The 13,195-nt window shown below is 36.1% G+C and overlaps 1 long non-coding RNA gene across 1 annotated transcript; it reads left to right on the top strand.

Moving 5' to 3' along the window:
* The first annotated feature begins 1,218 nt into the window (after positions 1–1,218).
* On the top strand, positions 1,219–2,732 carry LOC142527320 (uncharacterized). The gene is made up of 4 exons (XR_012815445.1): positions 1,219–1,317; positions 1,415–1,470; positions 2,240–2,470; positions 2,618–2,732. It is a non-coding gene; the product is annotated as an uncharacterized LOC142527320 (long non-coding RNA).
* The last annotated feature ends 10,463 nt before the right edge of the window (positions 2,733–13,195 follow it).

Here is a 13,195-nt window from a genome sequence, read left to right as displayed (position 1 = left end):
ATGTGGATAAACCAAGTGAGATTTCAAAAAAACAAGAGAGAATAAAATAAAGCAAGATCCGAAATGTGAACGACTAAAATAAAAAAAACACGAAGTCCATAAAAAAAAAACAAAGGCAAGTATTAAAGATATTAATTAACATCGAATCTGATAATGAAAAAGAAAAATGAAAAATCAGATATTATGATGTGATTGCTGAATTTAATCGAACAAAGAAGCATGAAAAATAATAAAAAATTTAAAAAAGGCGAAAAAGATATTGAATGATTTAAAAATCAAACAAGAAAAATATTGAAAAAAAATTAAATTCTGGATGTTTGAAATGATAGATAAACCGTGAAATAACATTTGTTATTGAACAATTTGTGAAAAAATTATGTGTTTATATTGATTTACAAATTTACGACAAATATTAGTGCACTCAAGTTCATTACTGCACGTGCTTTGCTACTAGTACATATAAATATATGACTTCTAATTATGAATTTTCTAAACACACGATTTAATGCCCAAAAATGAATCGGAGCGTGAAGTTTACAAGATATTATCGGGTGGCCTTGAAGTCCAACACATAATCACAGGCCCGAGTCATATACCATGTTAAGATTGAAATTTGGACTTATCTAGATCCAAAAGCTAGCTCAATGTAAAGAATTGTACAAGTTCATACATTCAACTCTCAAGTACTTGACATCAAACAACCAATCCCTAAATAGAAACTGAACAACATTCATGTTTGATTGACGAAATATTTCGTGATGCAACTCATGAAAAGAATGTCTACTACATGTGCTGAGTACCTTCTGTTAAGGAAATTATCTAAGAGTTTTGGTGATCGACAAAATCAAAACAACACTTAACTATTTCAGGAAACAACTGCAATATTTTTGTGTATAATAGGAACCAGCTCAACCGCTTGGTTTTCAACCGCCTAGTCTTCAATCGCTTGGGGAATTTTTTTTAAAATATTATAAATTTAAAAAATCATTATAAAAATGTTGCAAAATGGGAGGGTTTACAAAATTAGTACACTCCGCAATTTTCACTGCACCGGATTCAGAGTTATTTTAATAAAAAAAATTAAAAAAAGAGCACGGATTCTAAGAATCCGTGTCCGCTCCGTGTTTTCCCCACTTTAAATATGCTCCTCTCCTTCAAATAGCTTGTATTCCTCTTCCATTTCATCTACGAAAATATTTGTTCTTCACGCAGTTTCGTGTATCCGATTCATATGCGCAAAATCATCTTTCTACTTCGACTTCTATTAATATTATTTGTTGATTTTATCATCCTTTTCATTTGAAGATATATCAAGAGGTAATGTTTAATTTCGTTGATAATATTATAATTATATATTAAGAAGTAATATTTTCTTTTGTGTAATTTTTTTTATAATACTTGTCATTTATTTCAGATATTAGCATCGTTCGTTGATATTATTACAAGTTCCGTATAATTACGTTTGAGAAGGTAATTTAAGTAATTTTTTTAATATTTTTTTTGTATTATTTATATTATATTAATGTCATTATAATTTTGTTCACTAACATTATATGATTAAGTATAATTTAGTTATATATTTTTAATATTAATCGCGATATTAAAAAACAGTTGGAATATTAAAAAAATAATAAATATGATATTGTGATTTTTGAAATATTTCAAGGTTAGTATTTATAATATAATTAATTTAATTTAATATAAGAATGAGTTAATATTATTGTACTTAATACTAATGAAATTATAAAGTATTTTGTTAAGTTTTTTAAATAAATTTATAAAAATTTATATATGAAATAGTGTTTAGTTACTCTATAACTTTGGTCACTTTAATATAATTTATATAATATTATAAATATGTTTATGTTAATGCAAAGTAATATAAGAAATTGATAATTCTAATTAAAATATTTTTATCCAACTATATATTTTGAAAATAACTTACTTAAAAGTTTAATATACGTAAAGTATATTAATTTTTATTGTCAAATTAATTTGTGTGGTTATATACAAAACAATTTAGAAAAATATGTAATAAAATTGCACCGAGTATTTGGCGAATTCAGCAGTCCTTCAGCGTTTTCGGCATTCTTCTTGTGCAGCTCTTTTTTTTCTTCACTCCGTGGTATTTTTTGTTAGTTATAAAGAATCCTGTGATTCTCCTCACTTTATAAATTGCGTGGATCGTGTGAGTATTGGAATTCCTAATTTGATTTGATAGTTTTCTGTCGAATATTAGAATTTTAGAGAATTGCGCCGAGTCTCAGCAATTCAGAATTTGATTTGGGAGCATTGTGCCGAGTAACAGAATTTGGGAGAATTGCGCCGAGTCTAAGTCGAATCCATGTTTTTTCTTTCTATATTGAATTGTTTTATGTATATTATATCTGATGATGTTTGTAATTTATTGCAGATATTAAACTCCGGTAGCTCATATAATTACAAATTCCGTACAACGACATTTGAAAAGGTAATTTCAATAATTTCTTATATTTTAATTGTATTATTTATGTTGTATTAATGTAATTATAATTTTTTTCGGTTGCATTATACTATTTTATATAACTTTGTTATATTTTATATTTTTAATATTAATTATGTTTTATATTTGTCACAGACATGGATACTGTCAGGGCCTTACTTTACGTAGGTGGCTATGTCATTATTGAAGATGGTAGGGTTGGATATATTATCCCCGCGACCAGGTCCATTAAAATCCCTCGCTCTACTACTCATCAAAATTCTGCATCAAATTGTCAACGAAATATTGTTATAGCTCGTTGTCTCGTTACATTGAAGAGTATGTCTATATCACAGATGATGATAGTCTACAATTTATGTTTGAGTTGCCGACACTGGATTGCATGTACTTGTATGTTGATTCATCACCAGTGTTACAGAACGTAAGTGATTACGATTTTGATGCAGTCATGCCAATAATAACGCAAGGTTTGGGAACAGTAGGTTTGAATGAAGCGGGACCTTCTATGTATCACGTCGATGAACAATCAGCTCATACATACTCTGGGATCGACACTGGTCCTTGGGATCACCATATCACGGCTCACACTGAAGAATACTATGCGTGGGGGATGAATACAACACGAGAACGGGATTATACTTCAGGGGGTTGGGATCATCATATCACGGGTCCATCAGGAGTTGATGTCGCATGGGGTTCTAGTATAACAGGTCAATTGAATTTAAATTCATGGGTTGATGAGGAAAATACCAAAAATGTTAGACATTTTGATAGTTCTACTATGGATGCAAATTTTCCCACCCCAATTACAGAACACATGCCTGAGCAAGATGATTTATTTGGGGACAGTTCGCATCATGTCATGAATAGCAATGATGATTTGTATGCTACATCAAGTGACGGAGAAGATTATCATCATGTTGACAATGCAAGTAAAGGGACATCGGCGCGTGTGTTAATGTCTGGAGCAAAATGACAGAGAACATTCCTATTGCACCGGAGCAACATTTACTTGAAATTCCCCAATTTTTCAATGAAGTCTACGACGAACAAATTCCAGATTCATTTGGTATTCCTTCTGCATCACGAACAAACTTTTACAATCCTGAAAGGCCAGAGCTCGGTGTAAAAATGGTGTTTAAGAGCAAAAACGATTTAATAGCTTCAGTGAAGGATTTTTCTGTTCGGGTTTTGAGACGTGAATATATCATTGTCCAAAGTTCTCCGACAATTTGGAAGGTCAAATGCAAGAACTGGTCTGAAGGTGGCAATTGTGGGTGGGGACTTTGAGCATCGTTGAAAAAAAGTTTAGGCTACTTCATGATCACGAAATATGGTGATGATCACACATGCATGTCTACCCAAGTCGGTATAGATCACCACAACCTTGACGTAAATATGATAGCCAGTACACTTGGGAATCGTGCGTTGTGATCCTGCATACGAAATCAAATATGTGCGAGAAAGTATTAAAGAAAAATATGGGCATGATGTATCGTATGCTAAGGCATGACAGAGTTTGAAACGCGCGGTGGAGGTAGTTTATGGCACATGGGAAAGCTCTGTAATTTTGCTTCCTAAATATATAGGAGCTTTGTCGAAGTACAATCCAGGAACTGTTGTAGAATGGAAGCATCTTCGACCGTATGACCATCCACATAAAGTTTTGAACTTTGTGTTTTGGGCATTCAGACCATGTATAGATGGTTTTCGACATTGTCGCAACGTAATCAGTGTAGACGGTACCCATATGTACACTAAATATAAGCACAAACTACTCATAGCTGTAACATTGGATGCCAATAACCAGGTTTTGCCGCTAGCATTTGCGCTTGTTGATGAAGAAAATTACGAGTCTTGGCATTGGTTCCTCGGTAATGTTGCACGACATGTTACCAGAGGGTGTAGTGGTGTGTGCCTTATATATGATAGACATGCGGGTATAACAAGTGCAGTTCAAGATCTCCCTAACTTCAAGCCTCCTCGTGGTGTTCATCGTTTCTGTTTGAGGCATGTTTGCTCTAATTTCAACAGCAAGTTCAAAAACATTCATTTAAAAGACTTATATTGGGAAGCAAGGATACAACACCAAATAGCAAAATTTAATGTGACAATGGAGGCAATTAGAACAAAGAATGCAGCAGCTTTCACGTATTTGCCAAACATTCAAAAAGAAAAATGGTCATTGGCTCATGATGGTGGATGGAGACGAGGGATAATGACGACGAACATGTCTGAGTGTACTAATGGTGTGTTGAAAGGGGTGCGACGTCTTCCAATAACTGCAATAGTGAAGATGACCTTACAGCGTTGCGTGCACTATTTCATTCAACGGCGAGCGCGAAGTGATAAGATGCTGGAAAAAAATCAACCATGGACCGACTATGCATACTCTAAATTTGATATGTGGTCAAAAAAGTCAATTGAACATCGAGTAGTAAGATTTGACCAAAAGGATAAAATAGCATCCGTCGCGACAGGAGGAAGACCGGGCTGACAACATCACATACAAGCTGTGAACATTTCTACGCATGAATGCACATGTGGTAAATTTACAATATTTGGAATTCCTTGTTCACATGTTATATGTGCAGCGAAATGGTTTGGTTTGAATCCCGCACAGCTTGTACAACCATGGTTTACATTGAGTGAATATGTGAACACATACGATGGAAGATTCTACCCTATTCATGATGAACAATATTGGGATGAACTTACATTCCAATTACAACACAATGGTGTTCGTCGACAAAGAAGGCAGGCTGGTAGAGATCGCACGACACGCTATAAGAAACGAGATGGATCAGCCATCAACGAGGGAGAGACAACGTGGGAGATAAAAGATCTACAATAACGTATTGTACCTTATTTTTAAACCATAACATGTGAAGTTATTAATGTAATTACAAAATTGTGTATTAAAATTTTGTATTTATTAATAATTCTTGTTCATTGCAGGTAGGTGCGGGTGAGAAGATCGAGTTATGGTGCCAAATAATTATGTTTGTGACGTAGATTTTACAATTTAATATTGTATTGTTATGACAATTCAGTGTTGTATTGTTATGAAGATTTTTTAATATGTAGTTTGGTGACTTATTTTACTTGATTTAGCAATTACACTTATGTTTTTTCATTAATATAAATTTATCCATAATTTTATTCGTAAAAGAATAATAAATCACAATCAATACATTCCACAATTTTAAAAAGTCAATAATACAAAAATTGTATACGAATGTTGAAAAAATATATTGCAGCAACAACTTGTAATTAAAATAAAAAAAAATTGAAAAACATACAACAATACGATGTAAGTAATTGTGCATATCTAAATAAATAGTTAATGTCGATGGTAACGATGCCCCCTAGTGCCACACGGTGGTCTCCTGATTACTCTACGTCCACGACCTAACATCTGTTCATCATCTCCTTGCGTACTTGTTTGTGATGCAAATGTACTGGTATCGGCAATGTTACCACCAACCTCATACCCTTCTGTATCAGAATATTGTTGAAATGGTATGAGCGACGTGTTAAAAGTAGGGCTACTCTCATTCATATCCGGTCGAAAGTCACTTTGTTAAAATTGTGTAAAACTACCAGCAAATGGAGTGTAGTAACCATTGTCATACGATGGAAAGCTTGAAACCACTGGCGGAGTAGTGTATGCCATATTTGAAGATGATGGTCCGGGTTAAAACTCATTTCCTGTCCACATAGGTGGATATTGCACCGGAGCTGGGCGTGTCTGTGACATAGACGCATATGTTATGTAACATATTAATACAATATATTAAATTGACGTACATATGTAGATAAATAGAACATGTCTGATGATAAATTGTCGGTAGTTTGCATCAACAGGATGGTAGCCCATGATGTTCGAAGGTACCACTGGCGGCGAGAGCACTATCTGTGAAATGCGATGATACCAACCAACATAGTCCACTGTGATGGCGGGTGTATCAGGTATGACATAATCCCCACCAATCACAAAATTATATCTGTCATTCCACATTTCTACAAAATCTTTGTGATATGTCGGCAAATCAAAGTTGTTCCGGCTTTGTCGAGTCAGTTTATGAAAATTGTCGAAGTTAGTAGCAGGTGGCGGAATACCCTGACGCATTCCAAACTGTCAGAGACACCGCTCTAGTCTATGCATCTCAACTATATGAAAATTAATCAATGCGCATGCCGACTGACATAGATGAATTCTATTTCCATCAAGAATTCTGCCAACCTCCGGGGACTCCATATCATAAACTGTCCATAGAAACTGAAGCAAATAAAATAAAAAAAGATTAGCAATTTGATAATATATAATTCAGACTGAATTTGTAAAAAAGTTTCAAACTCTAAACAACTAATTTATATATCTATCTGCCCTTCTACCATTCTTTCAAGCATATCTCTCATTATACGGACCGAATGATGGGCCGTGTGTGTCCAAGAAAATCCGCGTCTCCACCTGCAATTTATAAAAGTACACAATATTTTCATTTAAAGAAAATAACAAAATAATAATAATAAATGTTAATTATTTCTTATTTGTACTGTGCTCCGTATGGTGGGAATGGTAGACCCTGAAGCACATCCGCAGCCTGCTCTTCTGAAATAGATACCTGTTGAGCTCTATCAGGGCAAAGAAGAGTAATTCTAGACCACACCCAAATCTGCAATAACATACAACAAAAATAGTCAAATCATAAAAAAAAATAAGTACAACAAATATAATGACCGCAGAAGTGTACAAATACCCGCAATATCTGAAATGGGCCACACAAATCGACCTTTAATCTCATTGATGTGTCGCACAACTCTCTATAAAGATATGCCAACACAGCAGAACCCCAGCTATACGTATTCACTAATTCTATGTCCTCAAGGAACTGCAAATACATAAGTTTCACAGCAGCACCTTCCGAGTCCGGAAACATACATCCACCAATGATCATTAATGCAACACAACGAGAATATTGTGCCACGTCCTCTTCAGTGCTTTGATCATTAATCATATTATTTAGGCAATGGTCTAGCAAAGCGGTCAAATAAAGATGTGCACCTTTAATCTGAGAAGATGTGGGCGTAAAACCCAACCAAGTAGCGCATCGCTGTTGTAAAGTATGTTTGTTGTACGCGGTATCTACACCAGTGATGGGAATTCCATCAATATTCAACCCCCAAATAAGGGCAACGTCCTGTAGGGTGATTGTTGCCTCGCCCACGGTAAGGTGAAATGTGTGTGTCTCACGTCGCCATCTCTCAACAATGGCTGTAAGCAAATGATTATCATAATATTTAATAGGACCACACTAAATGACACCATAGAAGCCCATGCGTGCAAGACATAGGCGGACACGGAGGTGAATCCCAGCATTAAGCAATCTCCAAAGACATTTGTCAGACTGACGTGGCGGAATTAATGCATCCATGTTCTCAGCGTTGATACTATTTGATATGTGTCTACCCCGCAAATACAACACATTATCCGTATTTTCAGCCATCTTGCAAACAAAAAAATCATTAGTTAACAAATATTATATTTTTAATCAACAAAATTTAACTACATTTTTAAAATTAAATGAAAATTATTTGAAATTTCCGGCTCGAAAAAATAAAACGTATTTGTTGATGACAAATTGGTAATAAAAATAATTAATGTAGATTAAATAATTTCTTTTAAAAAACAATAATACTTCATAATACGTAACATTTAATTATAATAAATACATTCGTAATAATATACTTATAATAAATACATTATTAATAAGAATAAGGACAATTCTATCTTAATCCGGGAGATTTACTACATGTTATTAAATAATATATACGTGTCATTTTTTTATAAATTTACTATTAATTTTAGTTTGGTTATTAGCTAATTCCTGCCACTAATAATTATTTTTGCCACTAGATCATTTTTTCTTAAAATATATAACTCATTAAAATAAATCAAAACGTATATATAAAACAAATTGAGAATAAGTTTTAAAATTTCACGTAATTTTAACCTACGTAATTTATAACACAATTAATATTATAATTATAAATATAATATACATAAAATTCCACGTAAATATAAAATCCGTAATTTATACACATATTCTAATTCCAATAATACAATTAAATATAATTAATATTCACGTAAATATAATTATTTTAAATACAATTAAATAAAATTAATAATTCACGTAAATAATTATTAATAATAATTAACAATTAAATATAATTAACAATTAAATAATTAAAAATTAAATATAATTAACAATTCATGTAAATAATTATTCCAATAATAATTAATATTCACGTAAATATAATTATTGTGATTATTGTAATATTATATCACGTAATATAATTATTGTAATTAATTTCACGTAAATTAAATATAATTATTGTAATTATTGTAGATATAAGATTATATCACGTAAATATAATTATTGTAATTAAATTAAGTATAATTATTAATTATTGTAATTATTGTAGATATAATGTTATATCACGTAAATTAAATATAATTATTGTAGATATAAGATTATATCACGTAAATATAATTATCTTAATTAAATTACGTGTTGTTATTATTATTCCAAAATTTCGAAATCACAGTATTAAAATTGCAATAATACAATTAATATTATAATTATTGTTATTACTTAAAACTAGTATAACGATCGAACAATAATAAATATAATAAACAAAAAAATATTCTGAAAAATGCCGAAGACTTACGTTAATAAATAAATTGAAAAGTCTGAAAACCGGTGCTGGAAAGAGTGCTCGATGCTCGGTGATCGAAAGAAATAAGAAACTTGCTCCTAAGGTTTGCTCGGCTTCGATGAGAAAATGAAGAGGAGGGCACCGCATTTAAATAAGCGGAAAAGTCACGGATTGACAAAAGTCACGGGTGAAAGTTCACGGGTGGGAAGGTAACGGATATTGAATCCGTGACCTTCTGCCACGGATTCTAAGAATCCATGACCCCGTGAATTTTTTTTTTTTTAAATTTAGAATCCGGTGCAGCATTGCACGGATCATAGTATTTTTACAAAACCTCCCACTTTGCAACATTTTTAAAATGCTTTTATTAATTTATAATATTTTTAAAAAAACCCAATCGCTTGGATTTCAGACCACTTAACATTCAACCGTTTGAAGCAGAAGAATTCAATCTTCCCAACCGACTTTTTAAAGACTTTATGACGAGTCATTAAAGAGCTATTTATTGCTCAATTAATGAAAGACATTCTCTTACTGGTTCAGAACATTCAAATGGTTTTGCACCGCTACAAGTCAATCACGTTCTGCACCAGTCTCGATATTGATATGCATTTATGTTACTATCCCAAAAAAAGAAAGATTAATTATATCCTACAAGTTCTGATGGTAAAAACAGTTTCCAGAAAAGGATACTCAGCAGTAACTCTTCAAGGAACGAGATTCAAAGCTGTGCTAGTAAATAGAACATCAAATGTTTTGCCGAAGAATATTTAATGTCTTTGCAACTGATAGTGACACATCATTCCAAGGTTACAGGTTAACGTTACTCATCTCTTTCCGACCGTTGGAATGACAACTTATATAAAAGAGCTGGAAGTATGCAACAACAACACAACAACGAGATACATAATCATCAAGCTTTCAACAGTTCGATTAGTACAAGCCTGCATACTTAAAGAATTTGAGCGCAGTCAAAGATCATATATCTCATCGCCCATCAAGCACGCACTCAACAGAAAGTTATCTGATCATTCAAGGATCATATTCATGCTACTAAACAAATTGTTTACTTACATCAGTAACCTTTTGGTTATTTGATTAATAGTGGTGTCTGGTGAACCGAGAGTTCTTAAAATCCAGAAGTGTAAAGTGATCATAACGAGTTCCAAAACAGACACTGTGATAAGTCCTGATTGGAATGAGCTATTGCTAAAGAGTTTTGTAAAGTCAAAGTCTTTTAGTGGAATCCTTTCTACAGAGGAAGAAGGGGTGACGTATGAGTGTTTTCTCCGAACATCCATAAAAATCTCGTGTCTTTACTTTTCGTAAGATTTTACATTTCAAACCATATCTTGTTGATTAGAGTGTCAACCGGTTGAAACTATCATTAGAAATATTGAACCTTTTCTGCACTTTTCAAGTGGTTCATATTTCTAACTGTTTGAGGAAAATTTCAACTGTCTAAAACGGTTGAAAACATTTTAAAAACAAATATTTTTCAAAGAGTTTATTCACCTCTCTCTAAACTCTTCCCGATCTCAACACCTTCTATATTCAGACATAATTTCTTGGATCATGAATGCCGTCGATGTATTGCTTTTTATTACTGAGAACCTGAGGTGCATCAATATGATTGAATATAATGTACATTCAGCACCCTTATTTCTTCGGTTGCATTCATCTCTCAAAAATTCTAACTAAGCAAACGAAGATGAATTAGGTAATGGGTCGATACGCCTGGTGCCAAAACGTTGAAATTCAATGTCATGAAAATTATGTGCCGAACCAGATATGATTATTTGCAACTAAAAACTAAGGTGTATTTCTTTATTTTGAGTAAAAGCCATGAGAAGAAGAGCACACTTATTTTGGTCGGTAACAAAGTGATGCGATCCGGGTGAAATGAGTGAGCAGGGTCGGGTGCTCCACCGGATCTGCTATCAAAATGATGAAGGAAATAAGAGAAATGTAGATATCTGAACCAGAAGCTTCATTCCCGGGCGAAGAGGATTTCCTGCACTCAAGAAGGTAACCACGTGAATGGGCGCCGGAGGGTTGTTCGGCGTGGCCACTCCGATGTTTAAGTCATTGAATGATTCAAGCCAAGAACCAATGTAACCAAGTGATGGTTGTGATATTGGTGTGAATGAATGAATTTAAATGTAAAGAGAGAACCTGGTATTTATAGTAGGAGAAATAATGATGACCTCGTTCTCCGTGCTATCTACTAATTATAGTAGGACAGCTGAGCACACCCTATATTCTGACATGTCAAATCTCATACTGGTCACATCCAGCCCATCTGATTTTGTCAACCCATCGGCCTGGTGTCAGAGATGGGACAGCCGCCCACATCCTATTCTGCTAGTATACTCGAGTGCGGTGCTCATATCAAGGTGGCCCGTGTAGAAAGTTCCCGGGAGCTTGAACGAGAGCCCGAGCGTCCGGTGGCCTGGGGAGGAGACGTCCCGAGCATTCACCCGCTCGGCTCCTGATGAACCCTTCCTGCCGACTTGTCCTGATTCTGGCCATCCATCCAGTATCCTGGGTCGTCCATGCCCCGAGCACAAGAATCGTCCATGATACACTCGGGCACAACCCTGGCTATCCTGAGGGTATCATCACTCCTTCCTTAAATAGTCGGGCTAGAGTCATACTCGCTGTCCCGATTAGTCTTGTGTGCCCGATCATGGAAAATATTTAGTTTGTCTGTAAAAGCATCGGGGGCTTCATGTATCCCAGAGATGGGATGAGGTGCTGGGAACTTATGTCTCCCGGGCTTGATGAATGATCGAAGTGCGGAGCCCCGAGCCAGGGTACGGATCACTAGGCCAAGGTACAGGTCCCTGGACTTAATAGATAACCAGGGTGCGGAGCCCTGGCCTTCATACATGGTCGAGGTACGGAGCCCTGAGCCAGGGTACGGATCCTTGGACTTAATAGATAACCAGGGTGCGGAGCCCTGGCCTTCATAAATGGTCGAGGTACGGAGCCCTGAGCCAGGGTACGGATCCTTGGATTTAATAGATAACCAAGGTGCGGAGCCCTGGCCTTCATAAATGGTTGAGGTACGGAGCCCCTGGCCAGGGTACGGATCCCTGGACTTAAAAGATAACCAGGGTGAGGAGCCCTGACCTTCATGAATGCTCGAGGTACGGAGCCCCGAGCCAGGGTACAGATCCCTGGACTTAATAGATAACCATGGTGCGGAGCCCTGGCCTTCATGAATGGTCGAGGTACGGAGCCTCGAGCCAGGGTACGGATCCCTGGACTTAATAGATAACCAGGGTGTGGAGCCCTGGCCTTCATAAATGGTCGAGGTACGGATTCCCGAGCCAGGGTACGGACCCCTGGACTTAATAGATAACCAGGGTGCGGATCCCTGGCCTTCATAAATGGTCGAGATACGGAGCCCCGAGCCAGGTTTGAGAACCCTGGGCTTATAAATAACCAAGGTGCGGAGCTTTGGGCCGGGGAGCATATCTCGGGACTTGGGAATGGTCGAGGTGCAGAGCCCCGAGCCAGGTTTGAGAACCCTGGGCTTATAAATAACCAAGGTGCGGAGCCTTGGGCCGGGGAGCATGTCCCGGGAGTTGGGAATGGTCGAGGTGCGGAGCCCCGAGCCAGGTTTGAGAACCCTGAGCTTATAAATAACCAAGGTGCGGAGCCTTGGGCCGGGGAGCATGTCTCGGGACTTGGGAATGGTCGAGGTGCGGAGCCCCGAGCCAGGTTTGAGAACCCTGGGCTTATAAATAACCAAGGTGAATAGCCTTGGGCCGGAGAGCATGTCCCGGGACTTGGGAATGGTCGAGGTGTGGAGCCCCGAGCCAGGTTTGAGAAACCTGGGCTTAGATAATGTGCCAGGGCCTCGTGTCTCCCGGACTTAAGATAATGTGCCGGGGCCTCGTGTCTCCCGGACTTTAGATAATGTGCCGGGGCCTCATACCTCCCGGGCTTAAGAGAATGTGCCGGGACCTCATACCTCCCGGA

Source organism: Primulina tabacum, chromosome 15 (genome assembly GCF_025594145.1).
Source record: "Primulina tabacum isolate GXHZ01 chromosome 15, ASM2559414v2, whole genome shotgun sequence".
NCBI lineage: Eukaryota > Viridiplantae > Streptophyta > Magnoliopsida > Lamiales > Gesneriaceae > Primulina > Primulina tabacum.
The sequence above is the reverse complement of the archived record's forward strand: the minus strand, read 5'-3'. Positions and strand labels throughout refer to the sequence as shown.